General features: G+C 44.9%; 1 protein-coding gene across 12 annotated transcripts in view; it reads left to right on the top strand.

The window, feature by feature from the left end:
• Positions 1–437: 437 nt before the first annotated feature.
• The window catches only part of DAB2 (DAB adaptor protein 2), a 53714-nt gene continuing 48151 nt past the window's right edge, over positions 438–6000 (top strand). For 4 of the 12 annotated variants that reach the window (XM_063664766.1, XM_054488288.2, XM_054488286.2 and 1 more), the window contains exon 1: positions 540–941. The gene's annotated coding sequence lies outside the window, so the exon portion shown is untranslated. Of the gene's footprint in view, positions 942–6000 lie in introns of all 12 variants that reach the window. The other 8 variants (XM_063664763.1, XM_063664765.1, XM_063664761.1 and 5 more) reach the window with 4 other exon arrangements.

Genomic DNA, 6000 nt, shown 5'->3' with positions numbered 1-6000 from the left:
TAAAGTCATGTTATGTGTCTACATATGGGTGTATATACACTGTAAGGGAAGCCTATATAGAATCTCTGATTGTATCAGAATTATAACTTATTTGATAGGCTACATAGACGTGAACATGTTTTGCTCATATCGATTTCATAGAGAGAATATTATTTTTATATCCATATATATGATTATATTTCATATGTAAATACAGTATGTTTTACATATGCACACATAGATTTCCCACTAACTTAAGCGCATTTGCATCTGCAATGAGGGAGACATTAATTTCTTCTAAGGGGAGCAAATCCAATCGCGCGATCAACTTTAGAAACTGCAGATCTGCCCAGGAACCGTTGTCCCTTGTCAGGAAAGTCAGGAGTAAAGGCAGCCCTTTGTTCAAAGGGCCCCAACGGGTTGGTTAGGATGACTCCGTGTGCCACATCACTCGCAGTGGCAATCCAGGGAACGGATCTGTGAAACGAAGCTCCGTGGATCCCACCCCTTTCCTCCAGAGCTTCCCTTTCCTGTCCTTATTTGCACCCGCCCCCCGCCCGCGTCGGTCTGGGGCTTTTGACTTCGCCCCGAACACATTTCCCCTCCCGTCGCTGGGTCCCTGCGATCGCCCCCAGCTGGTGGGGCTCGCGGAGCCTAGGGGAGCCGGGTCCTCTGAGCCGCTGCAGCGCGAGTTAATAAACAGTTAAGTTTGGAAGACTCTGCAGACACGTTGAGGGGGAGTTACCAAGCCCAGGCAGCAAAAACATCCTGGCACATTCCTGGGGAGTCCTCAGCTGCCAGCATCTGATTAGAACCATATCTCTCGCCGGGAGTGGCCGCGCGGCTCCGAAGCTCCCGGCCGGCGGCTATTTAAGCGAGGCCCGCCGCATCCGCTGCGCTGCAGCCTGGAGGCTCCGGGCGCGGGGAAGTCATGCTCGCTTCGCGGAGGCAATAGCTAGCCGGTGAGTAGCTTCGAAACCCTTCTTCCCTCTGGCTCCATTTTTTTTTTAAGATCTCCTTCTCTCCTTTGCTCCCCCTCTCTCACCCCCCGCTACCCTTCTTTGGGTACAGACCTTGGGCTGTGGGGAATCTTAGAAATGAGACCGTGTGCTTGGGGAAACCAGCAGTTTTGTGGCCTGACATCTGAGGAATGCTTCCACGGAATGTATTTACCTTTCGAATCCGACTCCAGATGCCCAGCTTGTGACATTTAACAAACGACTCCTTTTGTGTCGTGTGTGTGTGTGTGTGTGTGTGTGTAAAAGGTCTGCGGGCAGCCCTCCTAGGACACTGAGGTGGCTGCTGACCGCCTAATTAACTCCTCGAAGGGTGTTTATTTTTGCTGTGTGACAAAGGCTGGGGACCTGGCTTGTGCCCATAAGGAGCTTTTTCCTGCTGACTGACAACATATGGCATTAAAATGTGAACTTTTGTCTTACACCGGCATTCCTAAGGAAGTATCTACGCAAGGGACTTAAGAAAGTTGTTTTATATCCCCCGGAGCAGGGAGCGTGGTTTATATGGTGCTTGCCTGCCTATTGTAAGCTGGTTAAAAAGATTAAGTAAGAATTCTAAAAAAGGGGGGAAAAATGAATGGGTTAAAACCGTGGAGCCTCAGTCAACATAGCGGTTTTCATAGCATAGAGCTGACTCTGTTATTTGTTTCTGCCGTCTTTCCCTCTTGACTTAATTCTGAGCCTGGAATTCTGGTCCGAAGACAGTTTCAGCAGGGAGCTGAGTCAAAGGGAAATTTAACTGGATTAAAAACACTTAAGGAATCTGGATGTTATCTCCACCCCAACCACCCCCGACCTTTTCCTCTTTCTTTTTAGTTTTTGTTTGGAAGGAAGAGAGCCACTCTGTAAACCGAGAAGAGCAGAAACAAGCTTCCAGACACATGGAAAGACTTAAAAATTATGGAGGGGCGACTTCACGAATAGTAAATGTTGCTATTGCTCTGTAAAGTGACTTAATGAAAAAATTTCTGGCCTTAGTGAGGCAAAGCAGGGGCATGGGGGAGAAGGAGGTAAGATATAACTAACGCAAACAGAAGTAATGGGAGTGGAAAGAAGGCATCTACAAAAAATGCCTTTGAGATGTCTGATAAGCCTCTTGGGATGGCTTTGATGAGATGTATACTTGATTGTCCTTACAATCTTGAGGTTGGCTTCTCACACAAAAGCACCTACTGGCTGTTGGGGAGGGAAGAACTAGCTGGGGAGGAGGGAGCTTGCAGCTACCAAATGGCTCGTCACCATGCTTCTTACCCCAGCAGGCAGACTTTGGGAGGCTGCTTTTCTCTGAGCCAGGTGCCCCGCCCACTCCAGGTTCTGTGTCTTCTCTCTTGGAAGGGAGATGGCCCTCAGTGACACTGTAAGAAAGTTTATTACCTTGAGAATTCGGGAGTATTCGAGGCTTGAGCCCTTTGAAATCTTTGGAAAAGGACCTTTTTGGTGGAGTGCTGGACTTGTGGAAATAATGCCACACTTAAGACAACAAGGAGAGTACAATGGGAAAGTCTTCTAGAGAAAGCATGAAGAAGACCTGGTGGTCTTTGCCAATGTGGATTTCTGGGACAGACCACTTCTTCCAAATCCTTAATCAGTTTCCTCCTAAGGCCAACTAAATTCTTTTTCCTGTTGTTGGTGAATAACTTCCCCTTTCTTTTCCCACTCCCAGCTCGAAGGATCCCTTCTTATCCAAATGACTGACCTAGAAACCAGTTATTTTTCAGCTATGCCCTCCTGTGCTTTAATGTATAACCAGAATAAGTAGATGGTAGAGGAATGTCTTCCAACTTTGAGCCCATACACGTATGTATTTGCCATTCTAGGGATCTTTGATCTTGATGGTTGATCTTTACCTGAGGTTGTAAGTGAGGGAAGAAAGCACTTGTTAAAAACCTTGTCTAATTTGTGAAGGGCAAAATCCAGAGTTTGCATTTCTGCTAAAGACTTTTATAGTTTCAGATTAAACTGAAAGTCCAAATTCCTGTGCATTAGGCCTATTTGTTGTCTTTCTCCAAAGGTTGAATGGATTTCACTCGCCTTGTTTGGGTTGAAGGGTACTGCTTTTAAGGCACTTGTTGGCATGACGGTAGTACACGGACCTCTGGCAGCTGCTGACCAGCTGTTTGGGGATGATATTTACTGGCCTGCTCAACCAGGCCTCGATTACCTGAAGGTTAAGGGAGCAGGAAGATATCTTCCTTGCTGAGTGCTCCTGGCCAAGCAGGAGGCTTTACTGTGACATGGGCTCTTATGCTGCTTCATTTCTAACTCTACCCTCATATGCTACCACTGATATTTCATCTGGATAATTTTGAAGGCTCTGCGTGTTTCTCTTCCTCATTCTCTTGACCTGAGGATTTAATTACTGCTCTTCTTAAAGACAAAGCCGAGATGCTGAAATGCTTGGGAAAGCTGCTGAGAGTGAGCCCTCCTGGGGTTTGAAGTTGTCCTAATGCCCATCAGAACATACCTCCCCAGCTGGAAAGATTCGAAAGCTTACTGGCCAGGAAGGTTTAGGTAACTAACCAAACACAAGGTTTTTTACCCTTTAGACAGAACCAGAATGGGAACCAGATTGGCAATATGAAACACCTGAGTAACAGGCTGTGGTATTTTAAAATTCTCCCTGGCACTGCTATGTAATTCCAAAGTTGAAGCTGTGCCACTTCAAAGGTTGGCCAAAATCATATTTAGATGAAACAGATTTTTGTTTTGTTTTGTTTTGTTGGAGACGGAGTCTCCCTCTGTTGTCCGTGCTGGAGTACACTGGCATGATCTTGACCCACTGCAGCCTCCGCCTCCTGGGTTCAAGAGATTCTGTGACCTCAGCCTCCTGAGTAGTTGGGATTAGAGGTACCCGCCACCACACCCGGCTAATTTTTTTTTTTTTTTTTTGTAGTAGTAGTAGAGACAGGGTTTCACCATGTTGGCCAGGCTGGTCTCGAACTCCTGACCTCAAGTGATCCACCCACCTCGGCCTCCCAAAGTGCTGGAATTACAGGCATGAACCCACCACACCTGGCCAGATGAATCAGATTTAACATCAGATATGTCTTTAAAGGAGACCCAACTCATAATATCAACATATCCTGACTGGATTAACTGGTGGAAATCAGAAGGAAAGCAGACTCTTCAGTCTTTACTTAAAGACAGAAAACAAGCAAATTCCTGATTAGGGGAACAAATGTTGCCTGGTATGGACACAGAGGGCTAACATTCAACACTGGCTGCCTCCAACAGGGCACAATTGGATAGTAGTTGAGGACTACCTTCTGAAGTACCATTTCCTGGGTTCAAATCCTAGCTACAGGGTTGCAGGTTACACGGCCTTGGGCACATTCCATAACCTCTCTGTACTTCAGCTTGCTTATCTGGGGAGAATAATAGTACCTACCCCAGGATTGCTGGGAAGACAGCTAATCTAATATACTTGGAATACTTTTTCCCATCTGATTTTGAAGGTTTTGTTTGTTTGTTATTGTCCCCCCTGAACAACTGAATTAAGTGTCTTTGTGAAAACTGAAAGCAAATGGAAAATTTCTTCATGAAAATTGAATACCCCTCACCTACTTGAAAAAGGTTAATTATTCAAGCACTTGATTTTAATAAAGCCAGTGTGTTTGCTTGTGCTCATGCTAGAACAGACAGGGAGTTACTCTCTGTTCTCGTCCTGGAAGCCTGCACTTTGGTTTGGTCAGGCTGACCTCGCTGGTCTCAGTTAAGCCCTCCCCATACCCTCTCAGACTCCTGACAGAGAAGGAGCAATCCTTCCCCCTGAAGTCAGCATTGTTACAGAAGGAAGTGGGAAGGGAGGGACCACCCGGACTAAACTGAATGACTAGGCTAGAAATAAAAATTCTTCCGAGAGTGTGCAGGCCCCATACTATCCTTGCCCACATAGCTGGGCAGGTTGCCATGGTTACTCCCCTTCCCGCATCCTTCTACCCTGGAAGGAAGCCTGCCTCTCTAGGGCAAGTAGAATCTGAACAAATTGCTTCCTGGTCTAAAAATGGAAGTTACTAAGTGAAGTAGAATCTCCTCTCTACTTATATCACCCCCTCCAAACTTATTTTAATCCCAATACTTAATTTTCTAACCTTCCTAGTTCTTGCATCATCTAGATAGCAAAACATAAAAGCTTATGAAATTTCTGGAACCTAAAAGTTACTACCTCAATATAGAAGCAGCCTGGCAAGTTTTCCCTACTACATTTGTACCAGCTAGCTAGGGGCAAGTGATTTTTAACTAAGTTCAACTGGTAAAAATTCTAAGTGAATGGGGCAGGCTGAGTGAGTGTTACGCTGAAGGTAAACAGAATGTATGAGGGCTGTCACTTAGATTTTCAGGTAACCATAGAGTAAAGGGAGCAGGTAAATAGGAAGTAACAATCCTAGAATGCTGGATTTGAAGCACCATTCAACCTAGAAGAAATTTGGATGAGGGAAATATGTTTTAATGTTGTCTCTTGGTAAAAAACTACCCTATTGCTACCTAGCAATATGATGCAAAATGTTACTCCCAAAAAGACTTTGATCTTTATGTGAAAGATGAGCTGCCATACACAGGTTTGCATTTGACAAATTAATTCAGTCTTTCAAAATTGGACATTTAGCTTGATGTGTATTTCACAGCTTGAGGGAACTCATCGAAGACAATAGTTCTCAGAGTTGATTCCCAAACCAGCAGCATCAACATCAGCTGGGGACCTGTCAGAACTGCAAATTCTGGCAGTAGGGCCCAGCTGGATGGGCTCTCCACCATGTGATTTAAGAGTAACTTTCATAATTCAGTGGTTTTAGGATTCACTTGCTCAGTGGAAATCATAGCAAAATATTTGAATTCCTTCAGTCATGGAGATAATAAAGCAAAAGCCTTTAAACACAGTGCAGTTTAACTGAATCTTAGGATGCAGAAAGATTGAAAAGCATGGGCTTTGGATATTTTTCCCATATACCAAGTATGGCTTTCTTGATCCTAGGAAATCCAATATACTTTTGGTTTGATATTATCA

The sequence above is a fragment of the Pongo pygmaeus genome, chromosome 4 (genome assembly GCF_028885625.2).
Source record: "Pongo pygmaeus isolate AG05252 chromosome 4, NHGRI_mPonPyg2-v2.0_pri, whole genome shotgun sequence".
In the NCBI taxonomy this organism is placed as follows: Eukaryota; Metazoa; Chordata; class Mammalia; order Primates; family Hominidae; genus Pongo; species Pongo pygmaeus.
Note: the sequence above shows the minus strand (reverse complement) of the source record. Positions and strands in the feature narration are given on the sequence as shown.